The sequence below is a fragment of the Meles meles genome, chromosome 5 (assembly GCF_922984935.1).
Source record: "Meles meles chromosome 5, mMelMel3.1 paternal haplotype, whole genome shotgun sequence".
NCBI classification, from domain to species: Eukaryota; Metazoa; Chordata; class Mammalia; order Carnivora; family Mustelidae; genus Meles; species Meles meles.
This window is the reverse complement of record NC_060070.1, coordinates 57,563,066-57,583,740: the sequence shown is the minus strand read 5'-3', so window position 1 is coordinate 57,583,740 and position 20,675 is coordinate 57,563,066. Positions and strand designations below refer to the sequence as shown.

The following is a 20,675-nucleotide window of genomic DNA, read 5'->3' as shown; positions in this document are numbered from 1 at the left end:
CTGTTACACTGACAAGAAATAAATAAAAAAAATAAATTAAAAAAAATAAAGATCAGGTGACAAAAAAAAAAAAAAAAGAGAACAAAGCATTTCTATCAATGGCCTAGCTTCCAGAAGGAAATGTAGATATATTTAAATGTCCTTATTACCTGCAACCACTGACAGATACTTGAAGTGGCCAAAATATAATGTTCCTCTAGGAAGCTCCGGACTGTCTTCATGTTAATGCCTTGCTAGAAGGAAAAGCAACCTTAAATTGGCAATGGCAAGGTCTCTGGTATTTTATAGGTCCTCTTTAGCATATGAAAGTTCTTTTGAAATCTCCCTTAAAAAAAAAAAAGAATTTTTCCTTTTCCTTACCTCCCACAACTCCCAAGTATCTAATCAATCAACCCTCAAAACCACGCAGCAGCTCTTTCTGCCCATGGGTCCTGTCCCTGTGCTTTAATATACCACCTTTTTGCACCAAAGGCTTCGCAAGAATTTTTTCTTATTTGTCAGCTCTGGACCTAACCCCATTGAACCTCACCTATATTCCCAAACCCCATCATTACTTGTAGAAATTCACTTGGAAATAAACCTATTCAATATTAGAATGTATCTGCAAAAAGACATCATGAAACTTACTTCTGTGGAAGTTCTTAAATACAATATAAATTGATTTACATTTGTCCTTAGAAAGATTGAATTGGACACCTTGTGAATTCTATATTTTTAAGATTCTATCTTTTGGGGGAAAAAAATAGAGTGGCATCTAAATACAAAATACCCTATGGGGTCAGAGCTACTGGTCAGCAGTCATTTAAGGACATAAGTGCAAAGAGATTTAACTGGAAGGTGTTCAGTTGAGAAAGAAAGGTGGAGATACTTTCTTCAGTTCTACTTATGGGGAAAAAAAGGCAGAAGGAAATGTAGATAAAACTAACCGTCCTTATAACCTGCAGCCCATTGACAAATCCTTGAGGCAGGCAGAGTATAACCTTCCTTCAGGAAACTCCCAACTGTCTTCATGTTAATGCTTTGCTAGAAGGAAGAACAACCTTAGCTGGACAGTAGCTAGACCTGCAGGACCTGGGGAGTCTTCTTTAGCATCTGAAAGTCCCTTTGGAAACTTCCCTTCATCTTTCCTCCCCCAGCTGCAAAGTATGCCATCAGCCCTTCCTCATAACCCCAGTGCTGCTCTTTCTGCCCTGGAGTCCTATTCCTTTGCTTTAATGAAACCACCATTTTGGCCCGAAAATGTCTCAAGAATTCTTTCTTGGCTGTGGGCTCCGAACCCCAACATTTTCTACATCAGAACTAGCATGTGGGAGGGTAAAGGACCGAGGTAGGTGCGGATTCATTGGCAGTCACTGGTACACTCCTCCAAATGAAATGTCAACATGATTTTTCCCCCCAGCAAACAGATCTCTTTATTTTCACAAAAGTATGAAACAGATTCAAAAACAATGGCAAGGAAAATAAGGAGGTTTCAATCAGGGAGAGAAGCAGAGTGCTTCTTCAAGTACACAGTTTGCAGGCTTGGGTGACAGTGTAAATTGGGGTGTGGGGGGGTTCATGGAAAGGTGTTTCATCTCCAGGCAGCTCTCAGTAGAACCCGGCATCTATCTCAGTGTGCACAGCCATCCTGTTCCACTAGTTAAAGACAGAACATGAAGAAGACTGCATGTAATTTACACTGCCAAGGGAATTTGGAAGATCAGTGTACTTATTCAAATTGGAATTTAGCCCAGACTCTATTTTTGTCAAAGGAAAAAAAAAAAAAGGAAAAGAAAAAAGTTTAAGCATTTTAATAAAGCTCAAGAACATCAGTTAATTGGGGATATGGCACACATTTTTCAGGCTCTGAGATTTCTCTTCAATTCTGTATAAAGGGTCAAGGGCTGTTCTTGATATACCAGTATCTTCTTTATTGAAAAACATAGTTGCTTATCTATTGCCTTTTAAAATATCTGTGTGATAGATTCTGACTTCTGATCTTATCCTTGCTCCTCTCCGCTAAGCACAACTGTAGAGTCTAGAAATGATGCCCCAGACAACAAAAGGGGGACCCTGGCAATGGGTGAGAAAATGAGCTGGTTTGGGGCGTTAGTACTGGAGAAATGGTGCAGAAGCAGGCATCTTTCTGCTCCCCACACAACAGAGAAAGACCACACAGACCCATTGTTTTCTGATCATTAAATTACCAGAAGAGGAAAGTCACCTAGGTGCATTTGTTAGGAGTGAGTTGGACAGTTCCGTAGTCAGGGTTTCTCAACAAGAAAATATGGAGTCAGGACAGCTAAGATCAGACAGCACTGATATCTGGTTTTTGCAGCTTAGACAGGACCATTCTAGCATTCTGCTTTGCAGCCTTTGCAGAAGTCACTTCTGCAAAAGTCCTAAAATAAGACAATTAACCACAGAGCATTTGTCCCTATCACGGGCAAGGGACAGTTAAAGCATAAGCTGCCAGATGTCAGCAAAAAATGACCATAAGCACATAGACATTAACTTAATAGATAAACAGACATGTGACCAGAGCCCTGATTGGCAAGACTCAGCACACCCTGATCGCTTAAGCTAGTTCCACAAAAGAGTTCATAAAAACCCCTAAATGTAAACACTCCAGGGACAACCCTCTCGAGAGTCTTTGTCTCTGGAAGCTTTGTGCTTTTGCTCAATAAACCTTGCTCTACTGCCCACCACTCTTCCTCTGGTTCACCTCTTCATCCTTTGAAGTTGTGTGACCAAGAACTGGGGCCACTAAAGTCAGAGAATTCCTGCCACACACTTTTCTTCCTGTTAGAATAGGAATTTCTCTCACAACCACAGGTGAGCTGACACCGCTGTCAAGGATAATCTGCTAAGAGCCCCACTACAAATACAGAGCTGAAGGAAACATTGTCCTTCCTAGCAGGGCCCGTGACTCCCCTTTTTCACTTAGATATGAGGCATTTAGTGGAGCTGGGTTGGAGGGACCCAGCTACAGCTGGTACTCGGTCAAGGAAGCATCTCTGTCTTCATGTGCCCAAGATTCTCCAGATCATAAGCCCTAGGGCAGCTAAAACAATGGTGACAGGAGAGAAATTACTATAACCAATATTAAGGCAAACTGCTTAGCTATCATGATCAAAACAATGAAATACTGTCAACGTCGTAGAAAATAGATCAATGGAACAGAGTAGAGATCCACACAAATATACCCTACTGATTCTTGACCAATATGCTAAAGTATGCAACCATGTCAGTGGAGGAAAGATAGCTTTGTAAAAAATGGCCCCAGAGCAAATGGAATTCCATAAGCAAAAGAAAAAGAGGGAGAGAGAGAGAGAAGAAAAATATAAAAGAACCTCAACCTACACCTATTGACTCAGACAAGATTTAACTCAAAATAGACCATGAATTTAACTTGGGAACATAAAACTAAAAAACTTTTAGAAAAAACATAGGACAAAATCTTTGGGACTTTTGGTAAAGAGGTTTACTTACAGTTGACATCCAAATCACAGTCCCATGAGAGGAAAATTTGCTAACTTGGCTTCATCAGAATTAAAAATCTGCTCTGCAGAACATCGCATGAAGAGTAGAACTACAAACCATGTATCTGACAAAGCACCAGTATCTAAAATACACAAATAACTGAAAATCCATCAGTAAGCAAATTATACAATTAGAAAATAGGCAAATAACATTGAAGAGCCCTCACCAAAGAGGAAAGAGAGATGACAAATAAGCACAAGGTGTACAACATCATTAGCAATCAGGGACATATAAATTAAAACCACAATGAAATATTATTATATACCCACCAGACAGCTAAAAAAATATTGACAACAGCTGAGAAGGATAAGAAGAAACTAGATTAGTCATATATTGCTGGTAGTAATATAAGACAGTACCATCGGTATGGCAAATTTGGCAGTTCCTCAAAAAAATTAAACATGCAGCATCATATGACTCAGCAATAGAACTCTTGGACATTTACCTCAGAAAATGAAAACTTTGTTCTCTCAAAAACTTCTACATGAATGTCCATAGGGGCTTTATACCCAATCGCCAAAAACTGGAATCAGTCCATTGTACCTGAACAGTTGAGCGATTAAGTAAACAGTGACAGACATGTACCATGGAATGGTACTCACCAATCAAAAGGAATGAATGATGGATACACGTAACAGCATGGATAAATCCCTAGGAAATTATATTCGGTGAAAAAAGTCAATCCCAAAAGGTTACATCATTTATGATTCCATTTATATCACATTGCTGAAATGACAAAGTTGTAGAAATGGAGGACAAATTCACGGTTGTCAAGATTTGGAGAGGGGATCATGGTTGTGTTATTAAGAGCCATCACAAGGTAGCCCTGTGGGGTTACAAGTGCTCGGTGTCTTGACTGTGGTAGGAGATACACAGTCCTACACAGGTGATAAAACTGTATGGTACTAAACACACATGCACACAAAGGAGTACAAATAAAACTGCAGAAACCTGAGTAAGATTGGCTGACGGTATCAATGTCAATGTTCTTGATCTGACATTATATTACAGCAGAAGCCTATGTGCTTGATGATTTGGGGTTTGGGGGTTGCTTGGGATGGTCCTGACTATGTTTTTCTAGCTCTGTTCCTGTGTAGGAACAGGGCTGACTAGCAGTAGGTTAATACTGGTAGGGTCAGCTGCTCACAGGAGCAGTGAGTGGTGGGAAGAGCTCAGGACCCAGGACAGAGGCCATGATCCATGACGACCATGATGACCCTTCTGAAATGGGGATCTTTCTTTACATGCTCAGAAGCATTACCCGCAATTTTAATCCACATACCTGTGTTCCAAACCCCAAGGATTTGAAACACAACCTGAGTTATTTGAAATCAGTATGTTATTCCAGTTTTCAAAGAGAAAGTAAAACTATTTCATTAGTGTTTCTTCCCAAGCGACTTTCCCCATCTGTTGTATTTTAATTTGGCTAGAATTTTGTGTGTTGAAGCACACAGTGGAGACAAGTCAATTATGAGGTAACTTGATGCTTCATTTAAAGAGCTGTTGAAGTGTGAAATGATTCTCAAGACTCAGCTACAAGCCTGAGTGATGGAACACTCAGAATAACTCCTGATCTGTGAGGACCAAAAACCAGGCAGGCCAAGGGGAAGAAGGTTTAATGTCACAAGTTGATTTCCTTCAGTTTCCAGCAAAATTAAAAGTTCATTATGTAATTTTTGTTGTGGATAAAGCAAGAATAAAAGCTACATCTTTATAAAACTGGAGTGAGTCCATGTCCTTCCCTTAGCTCTCCCATACCTTTCCCCTTTTAGTTTTCACCTTCCATCTAGCCTCCTCCTCACAAGTGGGGAGATATGCATTTGTTTATGTTTCAAGGAAAAGAAGGTCTCTTTGCTCCATGTTCTTTGAGTGCTTCCTACATAGACCTTACTCTACCACAGAATATTGTCACTGGGTAGATAATCTAAGTCTGGTTTAGTGTTATTTTGCTTTCCTTTAACCCTCATTAGTTGACCTATAAAGTCCCTCAGTTTCTGGTGGGGCAGCAGACAGAGGTTTACTATCATATTTCCAGGAGCACCCAGCTTCCTTACCTAACCCCATTTTTTATCAGTGTCCCTAGAAGGCAGGTGAGTGGAAATCAGGAACTCAGTATTTCCACATTAACCTCATGACCATGTCCATTCTCTGAAAAAATGAAGACAAAAAGGAACATGAAAGAGAAGCAATAATTAATAAATGATAGATATTTATACCTTATGTGAAAAAATACATATATTCCATTTATCATTTAAAATATCACTACATAAATAAATAAAACTTTAAAAAAATTCCAGCACTCAAAATAGTATGGGCAAAATGAGAGAAGATGGTCACAAAGGATTAAATAATTTTATGGTATTCAAAATTCGAACAACTGCTTTACCTAGAAGTCCAAAGCTAGAGAAGCATCTTTACCAGGGAGTAGAAAGAGTGTGGAAATAGAACCAGTATTAGACCCAGGAATTGATAGTTGGGTCATAGAAACATTTATTCAAATTTATTCAAATGTACATATTTATGTAAGTTATTCAGGACAGTCCTATCATATGTGGTAGAGGAAAACCTATTCCAAAAGCTCAGTAGACATTACAGGCTTATTTTCATTTTTTTTTTACAAATTTATTACATGTTCATTTTTAAATAAACTTGAACCATACAGAAATGTAAAAAAAAAAAGAAAGAAAGAAAAATGTAATACCCATAGATACAATATGAAGTTTAACTACTGTATATGATAGTTAATTACTTTATTTAATATTCATAACCACTCTTTGAAGTAATTGTTATTCTGGATATTCAGGTTAGAGAGAAAACTCTAAGAAGTAAAGAGTTATGTTGTCCAAAGTCTTATAATTAACAAGTTATAGAGGCAGAATGTGATCCTTTACAGTATGTCTTAGGGTCTTAGAACAAATAACTAGTATTTTATATAAGCCCAGACAAAATCACTATTAATAGTGTCATTCTGGATCATACCAGATCATTTTTACAAAAACAAGGTCATAACTTATAAAATAGCCAGTAACTTGCTTACTTAAATCTTACTGTTGCTTACATCCTAATTTGTTTAGATTTGACTTTGTTTGTGGTACTCCTTAATATAATATTTTAAAAGTGTAAACATTTTGACATATTTTGTAATTAAATTTACCTTTTTTTGTTGTTAGGACAGCTGAACTCTTTATCTTGCTTATGTAAGTTTTGTCCACCATTAGTGTATCACAAAACAGTAGCAGTATTTTTTCTGTCATGATTATGATATATAATTTATATCAGATCTATCTAAAAATATTTTTCTTAAAGTATGTACAATAAACCCTGTTAATGCCCCCCAATATCTGATTCTCCTCTCCTGCCTAGACTCCCAGCCTCCAGGTAGATAAAGAAGGCTCTATGGCTTTTGTGGCAAATGGGGTAGCCGGTGTGATGCGTGTTTCACTTCCATGCTGGAACAGAACACAGCCCCTTTGTGGTTTAACACCTGTGGCTTCTCTGTTGGTAGCAAGTGTGGGGTCTATCTATTTAATGTCAGAGCCATGAGACCCAAATAGCTTGGGTCTCTGAGTCCCAGGTGGCAGACAATAGTCATGGAGGCTCACCTCATCTGTGGTGGATTTTGCATGAATAAGAAATAAACACTGTGCTAATTCACTGAGATGTTACAGATATTTTACTACCCTTATGTTACTACATAAACTTAATATACCTTGACAAATAAAATGTAATATACTATGACTACAACATGAAAAGATGATAGTTCAAATTTTCTTCCAAAATGAATAGATAGTTGAACCCAAACCACCAACATGAGTAAACATCACATATGTAAGCTAAACAAAAGAATGAATACACAACAGAATGTGTTTTAAGTGATTTCATTAATATAAAGTTTGAAAACAAAACTAAATTATTGTGTCAAAATTGGAAAAGTGGTTACCTATAGGAAAGGGAGAGTTTGCCAGGGGATGAGAAATTGTGAGATGACAGTATTAATCTATTTTTCATTTGAGTGATGGTTACCATATGTTCAGCAGAGATTTAAAACTGAATTTACATGGTGTTGTTATTATATTTGTTAGAAAGTGATTTTTTTTTATATTTTATTTATTCGACAGAGAGAAATCACAACTAGGCAGAGAGGAAGGCAGAGAGAGAGGAGGAAGCAGGCTCTCCAAGGAGCAGAGAGCCCGACGTGGGGCTCGATCACAGGACCCTGGGATCATGACCTGAGCCGAAAGCAGAGGCTTTAACCCACTGAGCCACCCAGGTGCCCCTAGAAAGTGATTTTTTTCTCAGATGTATGCTGTATGTATGCCGATACACATAGATGCCATCAAAAATTTTTGTTCTCCAAAATTTCAAAATACATCATGGCTTTTTTCTCACCTGGGTATTATAACTAAGGTAAGGAAAATTCATTTTCTAAATGTTTTCCTTCACTATGCTCGTTTGTAATTTAGAACAAAATTACACGACTTGAGGACAAAACTACTCACTGTTTCCTTAAAAACAGAAGCTCAAATACACTAATATTTCTCTGTCACTATTGTTCCTAATGTATTCTGACCCACCCATATTATAATTTTTAACCAAAGTAACTGACTTTCTTTTCTCAGAGAAACTTGGGGTTGTAAAATTGAAGACTACCATATTAGGCACTTCAACAGACTGCAAAAGTCATGAATATACACAATTCAGATTTTTCTGACATATTTAAATAATTTTTCTTAATGCTCACTGCAATATCTCTAATTCTTATTCCTTCTGGATTGGCTTTTTCCTTATCATAATAAATACACCTTTCACTCATTGTTTCATTGAGAAACCACACAGCAAACTCTCTTAGCCCCTTTATCACCCTTGCAAGAGAATTTGACACAAAGGGAACTTTGGAGGGACAACTTCCTGAAGCATTTTGAAGATACTGTTTCACTGACCTCTGGCATCTATTTTTGCTGATAAGAAGTCTGACCTCAATCTAATTGTAATTCTGTTGAAGGCAATGTGATTTCTTTTCTTTCTGGTGGCATTTAAGATGTTATCTTGACCCTTGTTCTGCAATTCCACTTAATGTGTGTAGTGTGAGCTTATTTCTGTTTATCTTGATCAGCGCTCAATGTATACTTTCAATCTGAGAAATTATATCTTTGTTTGGTTCTGGAAAACTCTCAGCTGATGTCTCCTTAGAGACAGTGTTTATATAGTGTCAGAAATGGTTTTTCTCAGGCATTCTCTCATGCCTCTACTTTTAGGATTTCTATGAGATCCAAGCTGGAATCCTTCTTTCTAGTCACCAGGACTGTTAACATCTGTTTCATACATTTGATTTTTTTATCTCACAGTGTCAAATTCTAGGTAAATGACTCAGTGCTACTGCACTCAGTCATCTGATAACTATGTCTTTTTTTTTTTTCGTTCTCTTTTTCTTTCTTCTTTTAAAGAGGGGGACAGAGAGAGATAGAGGCAGAGAAGGGGCAGACGGAGAGGGGGAGAGAGGATCTCAAGCAGGCTCCACACCCAGAGTAAAGCCTGATGTGGGGCTCTATCCCACAACCCTGAGATCAAGACCTGAGCCAAAATCAAGAGTCCAACACTCAACTGACTGAGCCACCCAGGCACTCCTGTCAACTATATCTTGTTGAAGTTTATTTTCTACTGGGGATGTTTCTTTGTCCTTCCCAGCATGCTGCCCACCCCCCCACCTCGATTTACAATTTTTTAATATCCACCTATGATTACTATGTCATTCTTTAAATTTCATAATTTCTTATTCCATTCAACTTGATTTCATAATTTGTTGTTCTTTATAATTTCATACTCTTGTTGAATCTATAATTCTGCACTCTCAGTGAAAAGATGTCCTAGTGTTACTTCCTAAATTTCCCTGTACTTTGGTTTTTCTCTATTATAAAGTAAGGACAATAGTACCTGTTTCGTAATGCTATTGTCTTGATCAAATGATCTCATACACGTGAAGTTCTTAGGACAATGTTTGTCTGGATATTAAACACAATTATGCTTTAATTCTATACAGAGTGTTCTATTACTTGTGATTTGTTGAAAATAACTTGAGTTTCTGTGTTGGTTTTGTTGGATGCCTCTCTCAGCAATTACTTTCCTGAGCTGTGTTCGAACTTCAATTTGTAGGCTGAAATTAAATGTAACCCTCTCTACCTTCATCTTCCTTTCCTTTCTAGCCAGGTCCTTTACTATCGTTCAGTGCTCCTCTCTAGCAATGACATCAGAGACATCGAAAGTCTGTGCACAGAGCTGGCAGGTGGCTTGGCTCAGGTACTAGTTGTAATACTACTTTCTTCCCATCACGCACGTTGGACAAGTCACAGCCCTTGACAGAGAGCAGACTTGTTTCTCAGTCTCCTTTTATTGGAGGGAGAAGGCCACCCTAGCTCCCAATTTTATACCCTGACTTTGGCTATGGTTCTTTCCCATCTGCTTGGTATGTCTGGGCTCCATTACTCTATGGAATCAAATGCCTGTTTCTGTTCCTGGAAGCTCATATAGCCACAGATTCAGCTCTAGTTTCTACTGTGTTGTTCTGTTCTACTTTTCTTTCTTTCTTTTGTTCTGTTTGCCTTACAAAAAATTAAATTTTGAGTGAACTACATCCTTTTGATTAAAATTTTAAGAACTTTATCTGTCATTTCTAATTATTCGTTTCCAGGGAGGGAAAAGTAGTGAGGATGTGTGGGGGTGCAGTGGAATTCAGCTTAAAGCAAAGATACAGACGTAGTGAAAAGAAGGGCCATCTGTACCCCAATGTTCATTGCAGCAATGGCCACAATCGCCAACTGTGGAAAGAGCCCAGATGCCCTTCAACAGAAGAATGAATAAAGAAGATATTGTCCATACATACAATGGAATATTACACCTCCATCAGAAAGGATGAATACCCAACTTTTTATCAACATGGATGGAATTGGAGGAGATTATGTTGAGTGAAATAAGTCAAGCAGAGAGAGTCAATTATCATATGGTTTCACTTACTTGTGGAGCATAAGGAATAACATGGAGGACATTAGGAGAAGGAAAGGAAATGTGAATTGTGGGAAATTGGAGGGGAAGACGAATCATGAGAGACTGTGGACTCTGAGAAACAAATTGAGGGTTTTGGAAGGGGAGGGGTGTGGGGGATAGGTGAGCCTGGTGGTGGGTATTAAGGAGGGCACGTATTGCATGGAGCACTGGGTGTGGTGCATAAACAATGAATCTTGGAACACTAAAAAAATAAAATAAAATTTTAGAAAAAAGTAGCTACAAGGTAAATGCTAAACACCATCTTGACTAAAAAATACCCAGAAGCTTATGACTAAGGACTTCCCACTGTGCCAAAAACAAATTCATACCAAGCTAAAAGATACCGCATTCTGTGAAGCTAAAATCCCAACGGCATTCCAGAACCCATCCTGGAGTTCTCTAAACAGTGTTAGATGTAGGCATGTATGGTTTATGAACCTACTTTCCTGCCATGTTTTTTTTTTTTTCCTTTCAGTCTTTTGTAGGGCTTGATTATCTGAGATGGACTCTTAGGATGATAGCTTACTAAAGATTCTTAAATTTTCTTTGTATAAACAAAAAACTATTGAAAAGGCTCATATTTTACACATTTCTCCTCCTATTTTTTTAAAGTAGTGGAAGTGGAAGTACAAATAAAAAACATTCTCCTTTACCCTTACTGGCTTCTAAAACAACTTGAGAAAAGAGACAGGAATCATGGAAGGAATCAGCAGTTTACTAGAAAGAGAAAACAGGATTGGAAAGCATGGGTTAATTTCCATACCCAATCAGATTTCCTAAAACATCTACCCACCACCCCTCCTGAGCTTACCAACCCCAAATTTCAGATCCCCTTTGCAAAGACAGAGTGTGCCCTGGAAATTATGTTACTGGGTGCACAGAGGCTGTGGACCCCTTGAGAAGAGGATACCCTGACCCTGACAGACTTATCTCTGATGAGAGAGCCCAGCCTTGGCTGAGTCACCCACTCTCCAATCCTTTTCTCAAACTCACCCATCAGCTCAGTCTGTCTTCCTGAAGGGAAGAGAGTGTAGGGCGGTGGGGACAGAGGGAAGGTGATCTAGTTTGGGTTTCCTCAGAAGCCGAAGAACTTGAGTACAAACAGTTTATATGGGATATGATCCTACTCCACAATGGATTGGGAAAGTGAGACCCAGAAAGGATGGGAACCAATATCGGGCATCAGTGAACACGTGGCTACGAGGAGCCCATGCCTTACTGTGGAGAGCACATCTAAAAGCTGCCCCACCCAGTTAGAGAGGCTCCTGGGGTATTATCCACCCACTCTTCCCATCATCAGAGGAGAGCTGCTCCTGGAGGCAAAGAGTCTCCAGTAGTTCTGGTGGCCCCAACTCAGGAGAGCAAGTTCCTGTGGGCATAGAAAGTCCTCAGGTAGAGACTCCCACTTGGCTTACAGGAAAAAAGCAGTAGACCTGAGAGGAGTGGTAAGTGTTGTGGGGATATGGGCGGGGCATTGCCAGCTTCTGTTATCCATGCACAAGTGACTTTCCTTGGTACTTCTCAAAAGATGAAGTTACTATTTTATAGGCCATGATCGTGCATATAACATAAGCATATAATAAAAGCATAACTATGACTTTTTCTTTCTTTTTTAAAGATTTTATTTATTTGTTTTATTTTAGAGAGTGAGGGAGAGCACATGTGCAAGCAGGGGGAGGGGCAGAGGGAGAGAATCCCCAGCAGACTCCTCACTCAGCATGGAGCCCAATGCAGGCCTCAATCTCAGGATCCTGAGATCACAACCTATGCTGAAACCAAGAGTCAGGTGCCTAACTGACTGAGCCACCCACACACTCCACTATGACTTTTCTAATATTTACAGTTTCTATGGATCAGAAATTTAGGAGGATGATTCTAGCTCAGGGTCATAAGTTTGCTGTCCAGATTTTGGCAAGGGCTGCAGCATGTGAAAGCTCAACTGGGGATGGGAGATCCATTGTGAAAATGGCTCACTTAGAAAACTGGCGACAGGGCTCTTAGTTTCTTGCCACATAGACCTCTTCAGGGGTCTTAGTTTCTTGCCACATAGACCTCTTCAGGGGTTGTATGAGTATCTTCACAAGAAAGAAAAGGAGTGAGCAGGAAACCTTTTTATGATCTCATCTTGGAAGTCTCATATCCTCACTGTCTTTCCATTCTATTTCTAGAAACAAGCCACAAAGTCCAGCCTGCACTCAAGGACAAGGAAATTAGGTCCCACTTTTCAAAGGGAGGAGTTTTATACAAATTATAAACATATTTTAAAACCACAACGAGTGCCAACTACTTCTATGTTCTAAGGTGAGGTGTTTGATCTCACTTCTAATTTATCAGAGACTAAGATGGGAGGGTCCAGAGAACTTACCTGAATTTAGTTATGTTCCCTAAATCCTCCCAACATGGGAAAAGGGATGGGTGCCCCTTACCTTAAGCCCAAGTGAAAGGGGTTTTAAGGAGACTCTTTAAAGAGTTGTACCTGTGTGTCCAGGAATGTAAGGACTAGATTCAGAGATACGCTTGAAATGTCTAAAGGTCAGAGGCCATAAGCATCAACCTCTTATAGGAGAATAAGCCACATGAACAGGCAAAGGTTTAAGTTTTTCAGAAAAGAAGTATGAACACCAAGGGGGAGCTGGCTGGAGATAATCTAGGAAAGAGTCACCCACAGGGAATGCCTGGAGTCAAGTATTACTCCAAGAGAGGAGCTGATAAAAATTAAAAAAAAAAAAAAAAGAGAGGAGCTAAGCACTAAAGTGCAGGGCCTGAGCTGGGAGTCACAGCTGACTGCCAGATGACAGGGGACAGGTACCTCCCATTTGTAGAGAACTTCAGGTCAAGGCATCCAGGACTGCCAAAGACTCACAAACAAACATCTCACGAGAGACCTTCAAACAACTAACATGGCCGTGGGTCACCAGCACTAGATGACAGCTGTCCCAGCCTCTAACCCTTTACAACTCCCCATTCGTCTCTTCCCCTGGACCCATTCCCAGAGGAATTAAAACGCAGCAACTAGTAGTGAGGACTCAGGGAGAAGGAAACCTTGCTCCCACCTTTCTGTCTGGTCTGGTCAAAGCCTCTGTTAAGGCCAAGTTGAGGAAAGGAGAAACTTCAACCTGTCTGAGCATTCAGAGTTTGCATTTTAACAGTTGCCTGGAATCATGTAATTATTAGACTGGGCAAGTCCTTTTAAAGTCAAATTAGGGAATATATGCTTGTATTCAAGATCTCACCAAAGCCCTTTCACCCAACCCAGGATAGAAAAAGAACTTTTTCCTTCCACTTTTACCTAAGAGCTTCCAGATTTACCAAACTATTCCATTGCGTTAAATGCACCAGTTACATTTCAAATATTAGCTGGGAAGAGAATGGATTCAATAAATTATGAAGCAGGTCATTCTCAAGTGACTAATAAGAAGCATTGTTTTGCTTCAAGCACTGGCAGAAACTCTATGCTATAAATTCTATTTTGAATCAAAAAATGAGAAAGGAAACAATCTTAGCTGTTCATGAAAAATTGGTCAGCTTCGAGCCTGGAGATACAATCCCTAAGGGCCAGCCTAGTCCAAGCTGAGACCTATTTTCATTCTGTGCATGTCTTCACCACTTGGCTCCTTTCTAGCGATACACTTGCCCCAGAAGGGCTCCATCTGGTGCCACACTTCATGGCATGAATTTAACTGTTTCCAATCCTACTGAACTTGAATTCCGCCCTTCATTTTCCTTTTAGTTCCCCTATTGTTTACACTCACCTGAGAAGCCAGTCCACTTCCATGTGTATGGGGAAAGAGAAACGTTCCAGAAAGAGTCTGAAAAAGATACTATTTCTGGTCTCAGTGAGTTCACCCACGAGTCTGGGCAGCAGACTGGCACCCCAAGTTCCACAGGCTCCGTGGGCTCAGCAAGATTCTTCTGGCACATTAACTCCCAGAAACAAAGGCAGCCCTGCCATTCTCTCTTCCGAATCAGTTATGAGATTCTGAATTCTTCCCTTCTCATCCTCCTTGTTCTGCTGTCCTCTGTCTCTTACCCTCCAAGAAGGAAGGGAGGACTTCACTAGATGAGTGCCAGCAGTAAATATGGGTTGCTTTGAGGCCTTTTCTCACTGACATTAGCCCACTGACCCATCTCCCTAAGCCTGTGTTGGAGCTTTCCACCCCTAGTTTTTGGAACCCCCTTTACGGTATGACCTACTCTTAGTTTTTTGTTTGTTTTTGTTTTTTGCCTACTCTTTGTTATTTGTTAATTTGCTAATGGCAATATTTTAGCGTTCTGTTTTTGCAATATTTATGCATAATATTGCATATGCACAGTATGCATATGCATATATGCATAATAATAAATATGCAATATTTAGCATACCTGTTTTTGCCCTTCCCAGTCTTTGTTCATTCTTTTATTCATTCATTGACTTGTTGATTCATCAAACACTGCTGAGTTCCTATTCTGTATTAAGTCATGTCCTTCAAGATAGGAAAGTAAAGACTAGGGCAGTGCTTTTAGACCTTGGTCCATCCGTGTAGTCAACCCAGAATCTTAAAAAGAAAACACAGATGCCCTGGTTCCACTCTCCAGAGATTCTGATTTAATTATTCTGGGGCAGAGCCTGAACATCGGCGATTTTTAAAAGCTCCCTAGGTGATTCTAAAGTGCAGCCAGGTTTGAGAACCATGAGAAGACAAGATCATAAATAACTTGGACCAAAATTAAATGCCAAGGATTCCCTAAAAGATTCTGACAGAATACTCTGGGGGCCCGCGTTTTTCGCCGGCACCACACTCTCAGCTCCTTAATCTCTACTCTTCCCCGGGCACAAGGGAGCCATGGCACAGGTGGGAGATTTGTCACATCTGTCACATCCTGAGCAAAGGAAAGGTGACAGTATCATTGACTTCCTCTGCTGAACAATAATGATACCTCCGTTCTGGAGTGCAAGCGCACTGCCCTACGGGAAAGTGGGTGCTGCCACAGCTCACCCAAGCTTGGCGGTCTTAAAACTTTGCAAAGACAAGTTAGAGGCAAACCTCCAATGTCTCTGATACTCTTATTGCTAGATGATCCTCACTTCAAGGGAGATTACTGCGATTCTACAGAACCGACACGCAGTTCGTCTAGACTGGAGTAAGGGGGGAGAAAGCGAAGGACATCCCTGCAGTCTGTGGGTCCCTCTGCTTCTGTGATAGGACGCACAGTTAAAAGCAAGAGAAGGCTGCAAAGCTGCCGCGCAGGCTTAAGGTACCCACCCCAGACCCCGGTCCCTGCTCTGCCCTTGTCAGACAGAGGCCAGGCCCCAGTGCCCTGGCTTAAGAACGAGTCTACTGACTGATGCCCCAGTGGATGCTCTATGGTGCGGGCTTAAGGTTCATGGCTTCTCTTCCTGGGCAGAAAATTCCCTTCTGGAGGTGGTGCGGTGAGAAAAGACCATTACACGCGGAGAAAGCATGGGGCAAGGAGCGGAGGGCGGCGAAAGCACCGTTTCACCGCTTCTCCAGCAGGGGGAGCCTACAACCATAGCGGGGGAGGATTATGTAACGCCGAGGGCGCATGCTCGGCCCCGGGACCGCCCGGCCGGCAGGTGCTGACGCAGGCGGAGGTTGAGGCAGAGAGGTACATCTGCGGCCCAAGTGGCCCATTTCCCCTGGGGGGAGACCGGCTCTTAGGACTCTTCATCCTCCCGTGAAACCCTGGAAACGGCTCAGTAGTTCTTCTGGTTGACTTGCTGCTGTGCACAGCTGTCAGCTGCCTGTGAACTGGGTGACCCTAGCTCAGGGCTCCAGCTTGTTTTCCAAAAGCTGTTGTCCTGATTTTAATTTTTTACACTAAATAATAATAATTATAGGCACCTTTTCCTGAGCAGCTCCCATATGCCTTCGCTAAGCTAGGTGCTTGACGTGCACCGCGGATCTTTTTCAGCTCTGCATTTTTCTCTCCCCCATCCTGCAGTGAGGGGTCCCACCAGCGCCTTACATCAGACTGTGCTGCTTCGCGAACAGCTCCTTTTTAAAAATGAGAGAGAGAGGGAGGGAGGAAACCAACCCCTTCCCGAATTTACTGGACTTATCAAACAGAAAGCATAAGTTTAGAGAACAAGCAGGGAACTGAGTATTGTTTGATTCTTTTCTTTTGAAATCAGTTCCATCTTGCGGCTGTTTTACAGTTTAAGGTGTGTGTGGGTGTGTGTGTGTGTGTGTGTGTGTGTGTGTTGCTTTGTTTTGTTTTCAATTTCCCTCAAATGTGTTGGTGATCTTTTTTGATATCATATTCTAAAGAAGGAGACAAAGATACTATGGAGTTCTTTATGGTAGGGTAAGAGGACTGTTTGTTTTATCCCTTTCCTGTCTTAATTATACCATAAGGAAAATTATGAAATAATTTTTTAAAGAAGAAGAAAGAGGTCAAAACCCAGCTTCCTTCATTGAAGAGAAGTTAACTGTGGAAAATTTGTCAAGTATAGATCTGGAAAATAAAAGAAGATAAAATTTATCCATAATCCTTTAGCCTAGAGATAATTGTTATTTAATTTAAGTGTATGAATTGATGGTTTTCTGTTCTAACATTTTAAATGCTATGCACAAAGTGTTATAATAATAATAATATATATATATATATATACTGGTTTATAATCTGTTTGTTTTCTTTAATATATTGTGGCAATCTTTAATAATAGTTTGCCTTGTCATTTATCATATAAATGTAGCATAATACGTTCAGTTCATACCATAAGGATGGACATTAAATCTATTTTCATTTTTTTTACAATGGTAAACATCACTAGGATAATAGTCTTTATATACATTTGTATTTCCTTAGGAAAATTTCTACCAGAGAAATTAAAGATCAACAGATATTTTAAGATACTGTGTGTTTGCAAATGCCCTTCCAGAAACATGGTTCCAATTTGTCTTTTCATCAATTCTGAGCCAACACTTATATCGTTCCTTTTTGTATGCTTTGCCAGTTTTATAAGTTACAAATAGTATTTTGTTGTTGTTCTAATTTGTATTCCTCTGCTGTTTTCTTTTGAATTTTGAATTCTTTCTCAGATTTTCTTTAAGGACCTTTTTAATGGGCCTAGATTCTGATGTAAACAATAAAAGATAAGAGTGTGCAGCAGCCAAAGAGGAAGGCCATGCAGTGGGAGGCACTGGCATTTAAGACATCCGAGACTCGATGAAACAAAGCCCCTTGCAGAGACTGAGGCATTTATAGAGACTCAGGACCTTTAGTGGGAAGGATTCATGGCCAAGAAAATCAGAGAGAGACTGCGCATAGGGATCCAGGTTGAAATAATGCTTAAATTTGGTTACTTAGCTTTAATAATTGAAAGAACCACCATGTGGGATGCTGGGCTCTGTTGGTTGAGCTTCTCCTTTGGCTCAGGTCTTAATACCAGAGTCCTGGGATGGAGCCAGGACTCCCAGCCCAACTCCACTGGGCTCCCTGCTCAGCGGGGAGCTTGCTTTTCCCTCTGCTTGCCACTCCCCCTGCTTGTGCTCTCTCTCTCTCTCTCTCTGATTAAGTAAATAAATAAAATCTAAAGTAAGTAAATAAATAAATAAACAACCCACCATGGCCGGAAAGACTAAGCACAAGATTCTAGTGATTTTTGCTCCCAAGGTGGCCTAACATAAGATGGGATTGTTGCATGGGGAAAGAGATGACCTTTCGAAAGTCTTTCTTCACCTGGTGTCTCAAAACCCATAAACGGTTTGGACATACAGGTGTGCATTCATGCATAGTTGGGTATGCATGTCTTTGCAGATTTTGTCCCTTCTTATTTTAACTGAATGTTAAAGGGATAGGAGCCTCTCTCCGCAGAGAGAGGCAAGTAGGAGATAGTTCTGCTTTGGGGAAGGCAAGTCAATGTACAGAGCCAACAATTACTGAAACACAATTTGCCAAATGCTCAATTTGCAAGACTTTGGGGACATTTAAAAGGTTTGTTTTATCCTTGCCCTGTGCTTTTTCCTCCCCCCTCTCAAAGGTTTGCTGAGGCTGTTTTGCCTGGGAGGCAGGGTCAAGCTCAGAGGCAGAGGCAGGGGTAGGAACTAAACAAAAATTTATAAACAAAGTCCTCAGAGAGTCAGGCTATTGGTCATTCATGAAATTAATTTTAGTAAATTAGCTTTCAACAGGGCGCCTGGAGGGCTCAGTGTGTTAAGCCTCTGCCTTCAGCTCAGGTCATAATCTCGGGGTCCTCAGATTGAGGCCCTCATCAGGCTCTCTGCTCAGCAGGGAGCCTGCTTCCCCTCTCTATCTCTGTCTGCCTACTGTGACCTCTCTCTCTGTCAAATAAATAAATAAAATCTTTAAAAAAAAAATCAGCTTTCAACAAACTGGCCGAGAGCCCTGTTATGGCACCTTCTTCTAGAAGTATCTCCTTTCCTTTTCAGTCCTTTGTCATCAAAGCTGTACTTCACCTAGACCTTGAGATTGAGCTAGTCGTAATTATAACCCCAACACTCATTACTTACTTTGGGACATGAAGGTTTAACTGTTAGCTGGCTCAATGCTTATATGGAACCTTAGAGGACTTTTAATAATGTCGAATAATACATTCAAAATCCATGAGATGGTGCTGATTTGAAAATAACCTCTCTTACCTGTTCCAGCCTGCCCTCCAGCTCCATCTGTGGTCCTAGGGCCTTAGTGAGCCCCACTGTTGGACAGAGAGGCCCCTGTTCCTCACCAGACATGCCCCTTCCTGTGACCTCTTTATAGCCTGATCACCACCCACTTAAAAAACAAAAAACAAACCAAAAAAACCCAACTAACTAATAATATATAACATTTCCTGCTACTACCACTTACCTCTGCACCTGGAGTGTGTGACTACATGTTTGACCCACCTCTAGACAGAGACCTTTGAAAGCGTGGAGACTGACAAGGAGAGCAGGTCCCTCATGGTCATCTGGCCTGTGGGAGGAGAGACAGGAGTGAGCACACATTTTGCACTGAGATTAGCTTCCTGCCAGTTTTCTCACAAGTTTTCCTAAAAGTTCATCTCCTTCCCAGCCTGATTACGTTTTCAAAGCCCTCTTCTGCTGTGGTAGCTTTGATAGCTGCTAGCCTGTAGGGAGGATTAAGGGGATGGGGATGGAGGAAAGGTGAGTCCAAGATCAAAGCTATCCCACCACACATGGGGTCAAAGCAGACATTGGGCAAGCTCTTTTCGTCGGCAACATGCCGGTATGGTCTCTGTAAGGGAAACGCAAAGTTTAGTTATACAGTTACAGCGTCCAGATGGATAAAAATGGGTTTGTAAAAATTTCGATACAAGGTGTTAATGCGCTAAATGGTAAGGTTCCAGGAGGATCATAGACTTCTCAGGGCACCACGAATGTTGGCAGAGGTGGCCTGAGAAGCGAAATCGTGAGTTTGGTGCTGAAATGATTAAGGAAGAGGGAAGAATGAACTGAAAGACAATGTCAAGGGCACATTAACATATGGCCCGAAATGTAAAAGAGGAGACATAATTGAGGAGTGGATGTGGAACACTTCATCTATCATGTTGGAAATCTAGCAGGTGACCGAAGTCAACCTTAAAGAACCCTGGAGCTGAGGATAATTTGTCTGCAGGGACAAATCAGATTTGTTCTGCATCAAGCATGGAAGCATATTAAATATGTAGCCATATTGCTATATTCATAGAGATATAGGTATATTTTTGTGAATTAAGGCGGATCATAACCCAATAGATAACAGACCCTTTGTGTTCTTTTATATTTTTTTTTATCCTCATTCTACCCAATTGAAGGAACAATTTCATGCTTTACAAAAGGCAGTGTCACCTCTGATCTATGAACCATTTTATTTCGAACACAACTTATTGTTACAATTTTGTCTACTGCTTGGTTGGGAAAAGGCCTTTCTATATCTCACTCACGGCAGAGCAATCCAATTTTCTTGTAATATCCATCTGGTGTTTATATCCATCTCTTGAAATGTAGGGGCTATTAGAATTAGATCAGAAATATTCCATGTAGGATGGAGCCGAGAGTCATGTCACTGACAACCAGAGAGAGAGAGAGAGAGAGAGGGAGAGAGAGAGGGAAGCAGGGAGAGAGAAGGTAATAGCATAACAGAGGCCGAAAGGACACCCTCATAGATCTCTG

General features: G+C 40.6%; 1 long non-coding RNA gene across 1 annotated transcript; it reads right to left on the bottom strand.

Annotated features, from left to right (window-relative positions):
• Positions 1–1,474: 1,474 nt before the first annotated feature.
• LOC123942586 lies at positions 1,475–19,459 on the bottom strand. The gene is made up of 3 exons (XR_006818436.1): positions 19,372–19,459; positions 5,577–5,670; positions 1,475–1,635 (listed from the first exon to the last, which is right to left on the bottom strand). It is a non-coding gene; the product is annotated as an uncharacterized LOC123942586 (long non-coding RNA).
• Between the last annotated feature and the right edge of the window lie 1,216 nt (positions 19,460–20,675).